The following is a 14,662-nucleotide window of genomic DNA, read 5'->3' as shown; positions in this document are numbered from 1 at the left end:
TATCCTGCTCTTGGTTGGATAGATGAGCAAAATCACTGCCACAGTGTCCTTAGAGGCAAATAGTTAAACATGGATGGATGGATAGATAGATACTTTATTGATCCCGATGAAAATGCCTAGCCCTAAAAGAGCTATCTTTTATCCTGAGTTGGTAACTTTCAATGCTCCTTGGCGTTTATGTTTTATGTCAATGACTGCAAGACATTTACCTTATTAAAAGAAGCAAAGTTCCCATTTGCCACCTTCAAATGCATTCTAGTGACATGTTGTCCATCCCAATACTGTTCCAGATACCTATGCTTGGGTACTGGAAAATATTTAATACCCCAGCTGGTACAAAGTGGAAAAAAATGAAAATACAGTAATAGCGGTGGGAAAACAATCTGTCCTGGCATTTTCTATCTGGTGCTGGCATTGAGAGTCATGTTAGTCATACAGTTAGCAGGAGATAATTTATGTTCCTAATTGGATGTATAAGATCAGTGCAGCTATCTGAATACTATTCCATTGCTGATATTGAAGACAGAATCTGCCTCCAAGAATTGACAATTAACAGAACAATTCTACCCGAATGTGAATTGTGGGGTGTTGTTAAAATGTCTTTTCTTGACAATTATATTTTGTTTTCATTAAAGTTCAAACTAATGATTTGGTGGTAGATTAGCTATAGTAATGGCCATATCACTTTGTCAAAATTCAGGCAGGCTTTAGCGGTAAGAAGTTATTCAAGACTTGCAGCCATCTGAACTCTGGCACTCTAAAAGCACTCTGGGCTGTTAAAGATGGTATTTAGTTTTTGAGTGGACTTAAACACTACTGCGGATAGGCCAGAGATCTGACTACTTTTGATAAACTATTTTTATTAGCCTTTTCATTGTAAGTGTGCTTCGTGGCTCCAGTTTAGTTCCTTTTAAATGTACCAAACACTGTGTGGAAAATAAACTTTGAACCATTTAAGGTGTTGACATTTGGAGATACAAGAGATGTAAACTCTACTGAACTCCCAGAGGTCTCGCTATAAAGGTTTTCCAATGTTAGTTAAGAAGTATGTGGCTGCAGAAACCGTAAGCATGGCAAAAGACCAATACAAAAACATACAAGTTTAAGAAGCTACACAGAAGAAAGTCAAAGGAAAACCTTTAAAAAAAAACAAAATCGTGTGAAATAGTTGAGCTGGAAAAAAAGGCACTGGAGAGACATGAATGGTGAGATAAACGAAGAACAGAAATAATGTTATAGGGAATCATCTCTGGGTTACATTTTGCATATTCAAACCAATGACTTGATTGCTCCATTTATGCAGGATTCCAGCTCTGGATAAGCTGGTCAACATGTTTGAGAATAAATGTGCTTGTAAAAAAATGTAAATATTGAAATTGTTTTATGTCCTCATGAGTAAAGAGTAAAACGTTTTCAGTTGATCTGCAATAGCTTCATATAAACTAGAGGCCTGCATGCTGCAAAACAGACCAACACTGTGATCAATTAAAAGAATAATAGTTTGAATTTGTTCATGATGGTAAAGCACGACTTAGCCGAACACTTTCCTGGTCTGAAAGTTTGCACATTTGGGCCTTGGACCACTTTAATCAGAAAAAATCACCTCCTCCAAGGCTACCAGAAAGTAGACTGTGAATTACTGGTTTAATTTGTTATTATTTAGGCCTTTAAAATTGATTGTTTTTAGTACATCAACAGGTGTAATGAAGTGCAGGGAGACATGCTTTGGAGGACAACTTACTTTCATTGGGGAGAACAGATGTGTGCCAACACAACCGGGATGTGCCAAATTGACCCACTTTATATTAGAACTATTGCACTAAATATATATTTGCTGCAGCTTACAAAATCTTGTAGATCATTTGTTACGGTTAAGATTAAGGTAAGAAGAAATTTCCCAAATGTCAGGCTTGCCTTGCTTTGTCTGTGTTGTAAAACCAGCTTTAATCTTCAACGCATTTAGATGATTCCATCTTTGTTAGACAAATCCCAAAGCAGTTTTTTACAATGGTGAAAGTTGTCACAAGTATAATTCAAACAGATAAACTTAAAAGACAAAAGTTGTATATAATTACCAATGGCCAAATATTCCTGCAGACTGTGTGCAGCTGAGCATACACTCTAATAGGTGGTAATTGTCATGTTCCACCCTTTATTTTTAATGATGTCAGGGTTATTACAAGAGAGCCATCCAAGCTGTGGGTTTAATGTTGCATCTGTGTGTCTTCTTGTTCAGATGAGTGTGACCAGGGGCAGTGACATCTGTTGAATAAAATATCATCCACATATGGTTACACAGACAAACACTCACACAAAAGCAATGTGGCCTATGTAAGTTTAGGCAGCAAAAGTCTGCCAAAGTTCATCAATCACATTTGTTATAGACTGTTGATTAGTCTTCCTTGATGTTCTTTTAAACACTTGGGTACATGCCCTCATGACTGACATGTGCACGCACACACATTCACTTTGACACTTGCTAAATTATACATCAGACTCTAGTAAACCAATCCTGCCCACATATGCTGAGCACAGCATGGGCAGCATTCTGCATTGTGTGGCTGTATGACATTCTGCGGGCTTGAGTTTCAATTTGGAAACCATAACACAGGTTGGAGTAGAGTGACACACTTCCTGCTTTCCCAGCTAATCTAAATCACCTGGATTTTTGTCTCTAATGATTTTCCTGCCAGCCACGTTACCTTTTTGTCCATGAAACTCTTTTGAGACAAAAGTCTGTTAACTCTGAGAAAATCATGTCTTTTGATTTGCCAGGTGATGTGCTAAAGTTGCACAAGAACTTGGAGCGCAGACTTGAACACACCCTGTCCCATCTGGAGGAATGTTGCTGGAGATGAGGGAAGCCGATGAAGGCAGAAGTAAAATAAACATGTTCCATAATGACAAATTATGAGATTAGTTTTTGGTAAAGACCCAACTTGCTTTTTGTTCAGCGTGCCTCGTTTATACTGTAATTGGATAAATAAACTGTTTACAAGGCGTGATTATGCAGCGTCATAAAACCCAACAGAGGGGCAGATGTGTTTTCCCTTACTGCTAATCTCGTGCTTTTCACCCTCACTTTGTCCCAATAGATTTAACCCTACTGTGATTAATGCACGGACTGTCAAGCTCTTACCATAAAGCTTTCAGGCATGACGAGCTGTGATATGGTATAGTTCAATGCTAATGATACAGAGGGTGTCTTGTAAAGCCAAGGCGCTCGCCTGCTCAACCACAGTAATGTGATTACTGCCCCTATTAAGCAAAACAAGCACAATCGCATCAAACCACATTGCTTTGCGGGTTCTACATATTGCATTTCTGTGAAAACCAGAGCTCATGAGCACAATGAAAAGAATGAGATGTTAATGTCATCAGTTGAAAAAAAAATGGAAATGATGTAATTGCTTGGTGAGAGTTGAGGATAATTAATGTAACATTATGTTTCCACTGTGAGGAATTTCTTACAACTTAGTCACAGATAATTGCTGAACCTTCCATGAGACGTGTGTTGTGTAGAGGTGTGCGTGTGTGTGTGTGTGCACATTTAGAGAATGCTTACTGTACAAACGTAAGAAACCAGTTGCCACTGAGTTCACCAAGGTTTTAAAGATCTCAGTTAATAGGCTGCTGTATGTGTCATTAAGTCACCTCATAAAAAAAGGAAACAGACCACCTTGAACCCCTGCAGGAGTTAGCTCTCTTAACTGTTAAGCTAACATGTGGCCTGTTTTTTTTGCATAATCTTAAGTCTAAAATTGAGTTTAGTAATGCCTAAATATTCATAGAACATTGAATAATGAGAAGAAAATTACATTTTGCAGGTTTTTTTCTGAATGGTATAGTCAAATGCCAGATGTACACCTGTGTCTGTAACTGTATGACAAAGTGGTGCAACTTGCCCCACACCTCTGGGTCTGACCCTGCATGATTTATCTTTCAAACACACGAACACACATGCATGTTTCCTCAAACACATTCAAAAACACATGTGCACATCGGATCTTACATCAGAGGTTTCTAATCCAGACTTGTTATGAATGCATGTGGTTGATTTGTGAAATGAACCTTTCATGTATCACATGGACTACAGGGAGACTTTGCAGAGGCTTATCCACGGAGCCCCGAGAGGGACAAAATAGCATGTAATATATCACGTTAAAACACTGCAGGAAACAACCTCTTCTTCCTCCTCTTGTGTTTGTGTCTGAACAAACAAGTGTTAATCATCTGTTTACATGTTAGAAACATGAAGCCAACACCTTAGATTACTGCAATCATGGCCAAGGTAGTCCTTGCACGTCTATAAAGCTGTAGTGCAAAACAGACACGTCCATTGGCCAAATTCCACCTGCTTGGAAGGCGATTGGGCCTGTTTTTAAACAGTAAAAATTCCTACCATTGTTCCAGAACACATTAGGCCCTTAGGGTCCACGTACATGACACGTCCAACCTGACCTCGCTCTGACTCGAGAATTTCATTAAACACTTTTCACACGCAATGAGAAAATGCCTAAAAGGGAGAAAAAAACCCCTAAAGAACAAAGAAACGTGATGCCAGAAAGAGAGTGAAATGTGACGATGAAAAGAAATGTGTGCTTTGATGTTTCTCCATCAACATGAGGCCTCATTTACAAAGTCTGCATGGACCAAGTTCTTATTCTGTGGACCATCATGGACCTGCCCTATGATGAGATTGTGATAGGCTTAATGATGTCCACCTGAAGCGACATATTCTACAGGGCAAGCCTTACTTTAATGTGACTTGTCCAAAACTACATTGTCTGGGCACTATCAGAAAATTGCCTCTGAAAACATCCTTAAAATTAATATTGTTTGGGTCTATTAAAGCATCAACTTTTAAAAACACTCACAACTCTTGTCCGGTGCATATGTTACTAAATGCTAACTTGTGAACGCTCAACAGAGAAAAAACTGATTACAGTACAATGAGAAATGTCTCGTGTGAAATGAAAATCTATGGTTCAATATTGTGCTGTTGAGGCATACCCCTCGTGAAAAAGCTAATTCAGAAAATCTGTTTTCAGGGAATTGAAAATGATGACAAATAGTGGCTCATAAAAGGGATATTGAGCTAGAACTGTACTAGAATGAACAAAATGACACAACGATGGAATTTTCTTTGTTTCTTCTTCAAAATGATCTGGTGGGTGTTTATGAATAACATGCAGAAAAAACAAACTCACAAGAAATTATGGGTTATCCCATGATTAAGTTGTCACACAACTGTATTTTGAACCCTAACAAAATCCGGAGGGTTCATGATTCTAACACAGAGAATAGCCTGTTTTCTATGGAAAGACTTCTCAGAGGCTGTTAACAAAACTCTACATATGCATAGTTGAAAATGAGGCCCTTGATGTTGCGGATTTGAGAAGACCACCAGCTCAACCCATGCGACCTGACCGCCTGTTCATCTTTACCTGTCTGTTGAAACAAGATCCTTCAGAGAGAAAACGGGAGGGAGAGGGGACCACAATCCTGCCTATACCCATCTATTACAATCATTGTATTCCCTGCCCACTATCCTTCCCCATGCCCACCCCTCCCTACTGCCTCACCTCCCTCACCCAGTGCGAGGATCAGGTGTCTTCCTTTGAAATGGAGGATGGGATCAAACAGAATGCAGGCATTGGATAGGGCAGCCCCTCTACCACAAGGACCCTTAATGGAGGAGTAGGATGGCTGGGAGCTGGGCCAAACAGTTTGTGTGAAGCAAAGACTGAGCGAAAGAGGGGGAATTTACAACCAGGGGCCATGCAACTCTGATGTGTGTTTGAGTGTTTGGTGTTTTTTTTTTTAGAGTTGATAGACTGATAAGGAGACTTTTATTGTGAGCTACTCTTAATGGTTTAGTCTTTCATTAAACCACACATTGAGCTGTGACAGAGGCAAACTATTCGTAACGTCCCTCCTGAAAACTGATCCAATTTTCGTTACATAGTTATTAATTTGTTTAGATCATCAGCAGGTGCAATCCAAGGTTATACCTAGATGTGTTATCATATTGTTTTCATTTATTTGTAATTTCTGCCTTTAACTGATACCTTGACCAAAATACAATGGACTTTATGGAACTCCACATGTAACGTGTCTGATTTTTGACACATTGCCGTCAAAGAAATTGTGCTTTTTTTATTTTATTTTATTTTTTTAGGCAGCTACCCATCCTCGTAAAACCACAATGTCTTAACTTTACTAATAAGAAGTAATCTATAACATCAAAAGCAATGATGAGATACAGTAACATTACATCCACTAAGTTTCTATTATCCTGCTCCCCCTGCCAATCATCAACCATTTGTGTCCAAAGTGTGCATGTGGAATGACCAGACCCATATGCATGTTTACAAAATAGCTTGGGATTTAGTTGTCAGCATCATCATAAGTGTTTATTTATTCAAAGACATTTCTCTCCATAAACTTTTCTGAAGCTGGTAACAAGCTTGCCATGCTTGCAGACTTATCCATTTTTCAACACATACATTTCGACAGGGATTGCAAGGACATTGAAAACAGTTTTAAGAAATGTTTCTCTTTCTTTCGTCGCTTTTCATCTATCCAGGGTCATTTTCCAATTCCTGACTGTTTTCCTTCTTATTGGTGCATGCGTCTCATTTACCTGCATAAGTACCTCATTAAAGGCTTTGAGAACGCCAAAGTCTTAAAGTCTGGGAATGTGACAACCATATTGACAAATGATGTTTCTTACAGATGAGAGTCAGTCTTGGCATGAATGAAAAGAAACTGCAGGTATTATGCCCAGAAACAAATAGTAATGAAGTGTCTATTAGAATTCTTTCGTTCAGCCGGTCAGCATTATGTGGGGTACAGAATCTGCCAGGTTTATTTTGGAGTCGTATAAAGAGTCATTAGAGAAATATGATGCTATGGAAAGTGTCCGAAAAACGAAATCACTATTTTGAAATGTATTATTTCTGCTGTCGTCACTCTGTCGCCGTCGGTAATTGTTTTTAACTTGGTGTTATTTTCTGGCTTTCCCATTTTGTCTGCTGAACAAATGATTCTTCCAGTCTAAGATGTACTTTAGATTAGTTTTGTGGTCAATTACAGCGGCATGTAACAATCTAAATTATAGCCGTGGAAAGATCAAGAGATTCAGGCAGAAAATAATAATACATTTTCATATTTCGTTTTTATTGACCGTTGTGTGGGAACAATTTCAAGAAGCAAGAAGTTGAACTGTGGGGGAAAAAAACTTGACTTGTGTGCATTTATTTAGTTGGATTAAGGGGAAAAAAAGGTTCAGCCCATAAATACCTTATTCCTGTCCTCATATGGGAGGCAAGTCCCCTTGTGTGACGAAGTGAACAGATTTATGTTTTGCTTGTACTTCAGCTGCATACTTATGGAGTCTCCATCTTGATGAATGCATTCCTAAGGTACAAAACTCAATCTAAACCATCCAACTGCATGCCTTATCACAACCCCAACTTTTCTCCAAAACGTAAATCTTGCTCTAATCTAAACATATCATCATAAAACAGTAACTTACATCCACTTTTCGACAAGAGAGTCCTCTAGATATTCTAGGTGACCAATAAGGCTGTACAAGCGCACAGTGCTTGAGCAAATGTGTTCAAAGTTTTCAGACATACTGGCAACTCAAAGGAAGTGTTTAATATGGTCACATATGCCTTAATTGTTGTCTTGGTGTGCTTACTAGTGTAGTAAAGATGGTAAACGGACTTGAGCTTATATAGTGCTTTTCTTTTCTTCTGACTACTGAAAGTGCTTTTACACTGCAGGTCACATCTATCATCCATCAGAATTAACTAATCCATTCATACACCGCCACAGAAGCAGCGGGAGCAATGCAGGGTTGAATGTCTTGCCCAAGGACACATCAGCTGGGAATCAAAACCTCGATCCTCCGATTAAAAGATGACAACTCTATCAGGTGCGTTCTGGTTCATTTAAAATGAACAAGAATGGCTGAGGCTTTGCTGGATGTTCTCAATATGTTTTTATGCATACAATATCCTCAGCTTTTTGAATTTTGCAAGACTCTTTTGTTGACCATTTACCTTTTCTGGGGAATTTTGTTATTAGTAGGGGGCTAACAACGAGTAAACAATGTAGGCTATCAAATAGCTGAAACTATTAACAATTCTCAATCTCAGAAATCAACAACTGTGGACTTCAAATGAAGGAGGAACAACTTCCCAAATAGCTGTGCCCAATCATTTCTATGCTTTTAAGAGAAGCATGAAAGTAGAACGGCATCAAGAAAAATTTAACCTGATGGGACTACAAAGTAAAAGAGAAAGATTACCAAGCAAGCAGCACAACTGGACCCAGAAATGTTTTACAAGCCACAAGTAGACTTAGTGTTAGGTTATCCTATAGCCCATTTTCTTTTGGGTGCACAGGTCTTCCGTGTTTCAGCTGAGTTGTGTAACACAAAACAGAAAGAGGTGGATATCAATTTTAAAATGAAGACAATCAAGAACTAGATTCAGAGGAAGATTTTAAGACAACAGCATTGTTCTCCTGAGTAGACGCATAGCTCTGCTTTTTTCTATCTCTATTTACAGCTTCATTGGCTTTAATGAGACTCCGAGGACAGTTACTTATTGAATGTATACTGTTTGCAAATCACATGAGATTTGATGTAGAGAAAGCGAAGATTTCTGTGCCAATTATGGAAAGTTTTAAATTGTTTCTCCCTAATTAACCAGCACAGTGAGGCACCGGGGGGCATGGTTGGGTTTTTAAAGACTTCAGTCCATAAATATTAATGTTAAAATATTTTGGGTGTTGTACAGGAGGCCTAGTCATTTCTCTCTTGAATAATTTGCAAACAAAAGAGCATGTTATTTTTAAATAACACATCATTATTTTCCCCTTTTTACTAAGTTCCACAAAAGTAAAAGTAAAAAAAAAAAAATGGATGTGTGGATTCATTTGAGGGTTTGGTGAAGTAGCCCCCACAAGCACACCTATATCTTAACCCTTGAATACATGGTTAATCCTGTGGGTACTAAGTTCATGTCCCCATATGGTAGACATGTCTGAGCATGTGATTACATTAACAGATTTGGTCCCGTCGTTACAATATATTACACACTCTTACATATGAACATTTTCAAAGTGTGAGGTAAAGTGTTGTGGCAGGTTGCCAGATAATCTCAAGGTGTTACATTTCTTTACCTCCTGTGTTTAACGCAAGTCACATTTTTGCTGTCTTTCATCTTTGTTTTTGATGATGATATTATAAATTACAACCAAAGACAAAACTGTCATGTTTGGCTTTTTTTTTTTTTTTTTAGAAATCATCTCTCCCGATTTAACACTGATGTTTGAAGTTAATGTGGCCACCAAGCAACAAAAAAAAATGTCTCAAAACAAGTCAGAAGAACTGGTCACACGCGCACACACAAGCACAGACCATAATGGTGCTTTGGACTGCACACAGACTGCGAGTCGCAGACAAGTTCTCACATTTCCCAAATGCTTACATTCCACTTGCTAGCTTGTTTCTGCTCTGGTCTCAGTGTCAGTCTCCTAAGTTTACAAAGAACAAGCTGGGGGATGACAGGGTGACATCTAAGGCTTTACAGCTCTGATGGATACATGCACACAGATGAAACGGGCTGTATTTGTGTCTCTGTACAAACACTTGTAAAGCTGGGATTTTAAAGCCCTCTAAGACATACACCTTGAGGGAATAGAAAGAAGGAAGACTTTAAAGCCATCAGAGAGTCACATGGCCTGACTAAAGACTTCACTAAAGGTCAGACTAACCTCTGTAAGCAACCAGTGTTGGCGTTGAATCTTTCATCATTTCCCAGCAAGCAGGGCCGACTGTCCAAAGACCTGTTTCATAAAGATGACAGCCCTCCACTTCACTGTGTATACATACAGAAAGTACACATGTATAATACAGTAAATCCTTCCTCACCTTGCTATTAACCTGTTATTTTTGTTCCGCTCTGGCCTTTCAGCCTGTCATATTTGGCAAATATAGTGTTTGCATTATACAGGTTGTTTATCCATCAAAGAAGAGGAGGAAGTTGTGTGCGTGTGTGTGTTTGATCTGTTCATCAACTCTTCATTTGTTCCCATTTAACCTCGACATGATTGCTTTTATATTCCTGGTATCATCCCGTGCAAATGAGGATGTTTCTATGTTCCTGTCTTTTTCATTAAAAAAATAGTCATTTAAATATGAAGAAGTGTGATACTTAATTTTCTGCTAATTTAAACTTTTAATGCATTTAAGGGAGGAAAACTGATTATATTTCAACTAAATATACATGACAGTGAATAATGCTATATTGATTACATGGCTTTGAACACATATATGCATCAGTAACAAATACACATTTTGTTCCAAAGAAAATATAAATATAAATGTCTTGAGCAAAGTGAAAGTAATGTTTATGGAAGATGACCTAGAACCATGTAATGCTTTGTACACAAGATGCATTTGAAAGCGATGTAAAATTCTGAAAGCTTAGAACATGATCAGTCTTCAGTTGTTTCTTCAATCACTGAGTTTCAGTACATTTTTTGGTTTATAGTTTTGGTGGTTAGGCTGATTGTAAGTGGATAGGCAACATAAATAAACATGAAATTTCTAACATATGTTTAGTCTTATCTGTGGTAGGTCCATAAAAAGACTATTATTATGATCATTGGCTATAAGAATGTTGCTGAAACAGGTTCATGATCATATTTTCAGGGTTGTTTGCTTCCCCCAGCTGGCCAATCATAATACTACACAGAATAATAATGAAAATAAGCCCATAAAGTTCTGCTAAAAAACATTTGCAAAATACATGTAACTTTCAGACTAGAGAATTGAACATTAAGATTTCTAACCTGTAAACACTTCAACACATTCAGTCATAATCAATCCTTGGGGTGATTTATAATCCAATGTGGTAGTGTAAGATTGACGGCTGTTTGCTGCTATCTAGATCAATCTCTCCTGTCCTCATTGATACCCAGCCTCCCTCTCCTGCTCTCCTGGGTCCAGCCATGGTGCACTTGTACTGGGCAGCTCATGGAAACCCAAACCCTCATTACCGCCTTATTACTCCCTGCTGCACAATGGGGACCTATTTCCTGGCGTTCACCCCTTCCCCCAGATAAAACAGCCACACACACTCACACAGACACACACACACACAGTCGAGTGCACCTCATGCCCTCCACAATCTCTCGCTTTTTTAATCCTAAGGGGGCTTTCTCTCACTGGTCCAAGACCTTGGTGATCAGGTGTCCATGCTTCTTTGTCTGCTCTTTTGTGCTGGAGTACAAAGGCGGGCTGTCTCTGTAACTTTTTTCATTTGTTTTTTCTTCTTGTAATCTCGCTTATTTCGACAACCTCCACTTTCAGTTCCATGAATTATATGATTTTGAGCGGATCACACATTAATTTATTGTGCCTGTGTGCTTTTAATTTCAATTTTTACATTTTTAACTTCAACTTTTGAGAGCGTTTCACTCCTTAGCTCCCTTTACAGACCACCAGAGGGCAGCAGAGGTTGTCATGTCTATTTCAGAGGAAAATGGTGACAATTTGGTCCCTTTGTTTTCAGTTTTAAACTAGGATTATCTGAGGGGTTGTGGGGGGGGGGGGGATCTCTGTAGATCTCTGTAGACTGAGCTTGTCTATTTTAGTGTTGCTGGTATTTAGCCACAGGTTTTGCACTCGTTCCCCCCTTGCTCTTTCCAGGGGGGAACTACCTGAACTTGAATCTCTCTGAGTGTCAGTGTGCATGTTATGTGTATTTGTGTTAGTCCATCTTCATGAGGGACACTCAGGTGAAACATATGGAGCCACATTAATGCACACGTCAGACTCCGGGGCATCCATAGTGTAAAAGTTGCATGTTGTCATGACCTTCCACTAATGTAGCCTCTTACTTAACACATAAATATACTGTATTACCAAACATCAGCGTAGAGGCTTTCCTGTATGCCCTCTGTTACAGGAGTGCAGGTAGTTATTAAAGTGATGAATAAGCTGCGCTGGCTACACAGACTGACTCATCTTATTAAGAGTCTTTATATCTAACAGACTGTCTCCTCCACTTACAGGTTATTGTCTACGGATGTTTCATGAATTATGGCTTACAATGTTTGGTTTCCTCCAGACCTCAGGCAATGAGGATTTTTTTTTTTCCACATCAGATGTACACATTAAAAAATATATATATTATCAAGGCTGTGTCATATTGGGCTAAATCCATACTGGGACTGAAAGAGTTAATCTGCTAAATCATTTTGGTGGACATTAAGGTAAGCTATGTACTTGTTGCATAATACAACCCAATGCTATTAAGCATATCTTAAAAATGAAATGACTTAAAAATAATTTCTAACAATTAAATGTTATTAAACCTGTTCTGTACAGAACAGTTAATCATTTTGAACTATTTTTTTTTAGCTTTTTGCACTGACACGTTTGACCTTTTGGAGGAGATTAAATGGATAATACTGGTTTCATTTAGCTTTCCTGCATAGTGTAACAGTTCTTGAATCGTTTGAAATACTTGTTCATCATTGTTTCATTTTTATCTTGATTTACCATAGCTGTGTTTGATACTCTACTGTACAGTACGTTCGCTTTATCTTGTAGATACCCTTGCAAAATAAAAGCAAGTTCAGGTTTTATCGTAAATATCTCAGCAGAAGTTTGTGAAACATGTTTCTGGTGCAATTTCACGTGATTTTGAAATGCCAAACAAACTTCACCACAGGAAGAATTTGTCCCTTCTACATTGCAGGGAGAGCAAGGTTCCTATTTCACCTTCCCATATACAACACAAACGAAAGACCAATAAGAAACATGAACATTGGGAAATGGATTTGACGCCTCCTTGCACTCGGATACTGATTTCACACAGGAGGTCTGTTATATCATCAGACTGAATCAAGAAAAGACAGGAAATTGAGTTGAACAATTTACTCTAATTTTTTTGTTTGTGGTCATTATAAAAAAAAAACTAGCTTTAATACGAAGTGACAGGAGCAGTTTGGTTTGATGACACTTCATCCAAACACCTTGCTATATTCTGCTTTCTATTAATCCAGCTATTTGAGGGGACTATTTGATTTTAATTATAATTTTCCCTTTGGGCAATTGAACTTCTGTGTCAAAAGTAAGGCTGCTTGATGATAAATGAATAAAATATTGGACAACAAAGGGGAATTTGATTGCGGCACTCTCATACAGAGACTCCATCTGGTTGCCTGAGGCGTTATTCCACCGTGTGTAATTATGACAAAAACAAAGCTTAGCAGCATCTTTACACAATCAAAACATGTGCTTGCAAAACACATACTATTTCTGTCTTTGACCTACACATACACACAACCCACGTGTGGGGAGAGGAATTTTCATCCAACAGTGCGCCTACATGGAGGCTGCCAAATAGAAACTTTGTAACAAATCATAAGATTGAGTTTGATTGAATATGCTGGCAGAATCAAGCCCAATTCAAACCCCAAATCAGGAAAATTTACTGAAAGGACTGTACTGTCCTAATGTAACGTAAAATCCTAAATGACATGTGAAGAAAGCTATTTAAAGTCCTTTTTTACTAGGGCTAGGGATTTACATTTTTGGGTTGATTCCTCAAATCAAACACTTGCGGGAAAAGACGCAGAGTGTGATGAAGATAAGATGGTCACTTAACTGGAAAGTAACTGAACATGCACAGTACATGCATCAAAGATCATACTCTGAAAAGTGATGATGCTCGTTGTAATCCACATAGCGCACTCTGCTGGTGAAAGAGAACTGCTAGTGAAAGACAATAAAATGCCCTTTGACTGTTGAATAAAGTAATATCAGCATATATATATATGTATATATATATATATATATATATATATATATAATATATATATATATATAATATGATAAAATCAGCTGATGTGAAAAGTCACGGGATATGCTAATACTGACCGATAAAATCATCTGGCTCATTAAACGTTGTGATCCACTTTTTACACATTCACCCAATCACAAACAATAACACACTGATTGCAGAGGCTGCTTACATAAATTGTCCAAAAATATGAAGTATCTCTTTCATACATATGCATGTCTTAACCGCTTGGCTATCTGTGACCCAGTAATTAGTATTTTGAATTATCTTTGGATAGGATGATAACATAACTTAGAGTTTCAGCATGAATAAATGTCTCTGTGGAGAAAAAGTCTGTGTGTGTTCCTGCTTGTCTGTCTGGAGTGCATGCACGTGTAAATGATTATGTGGCACATTTCTTTTAGTGCCACAGACTTCTATAATTACAAGCCTCTTTCCATCCCTACATTTCCTTGTGATCATATAAATGCTATATTTAAACATGAGCTCGATGTGTTTAAGTCGCTAATTACATCCTAATGACTGAAGCTTTGTTTTTCAAGCACAGCAGTTGAAAGTGTGTGTGTGTGTGTGTGTGTGTGTGTGTGTGTGGTGTGTGTGTGTGTGTGTGTGTGTGTGTGTGTGTGTGTGTGTGTGTGTGTGTGTGTGTGTTGTGTGTGTGTGTGTGTGTGTGTGTGTGTGTGTGTGTGTGTGTGTGTGTGTGTGTGTGTGTGTGTGTGTGTGTGTGTGTGTGTGTGTGTGTGTGTGTGGTGTGTGTGTGTGTGTGTGTG

At 38.3% G+C, this 14,662-nt stretch overlaps 1 protein-coding gene across 3 annotated transcripts in view; it reads left to right on the top strand.

The window, feature by feature from the left end:
• kcna10a (potassium voltage-gated channel, shaker-related subfamily, member 10a) overlaps nt 1-14,662 on the top strand; it is a 96,600-nt gene that overhangs the window by 31,491 nt on the left and 50,447 nt on the right. Inside the window, exon 3 of one of the 3 annotated variants that reach the window (XR_013780470.1) lies at nt 7,794-7,936. The exons of the other annotated variants lie outside the window; for them this stretch is intronic. The gene's annotated coding sequence lies outside the window, so the exon portion shown is untranslated. Of the gene's footprint in view, nt 1-7,793; nt 7,937-14,662 lie in introns of those variants that run through there. 3 annotated transcript variants of the gene reach the window in all.

The sequence above is a fragment of the Symphodus melops genome (assembly GCF_947650265.1).
Source record: "Symphodus melops genome assembly, chromosome: 13".
NCBI lineage: Eukaryota > Metazoa > Chordata > Actinopteri > Labriformes > Labridae > Symphodus > Symphodus melops.
The sequence above is the reverse complement of the archived record's forward strand: the minus strand, read 5'-3'. Positions and strand labels throughout refer to the sequence as shown.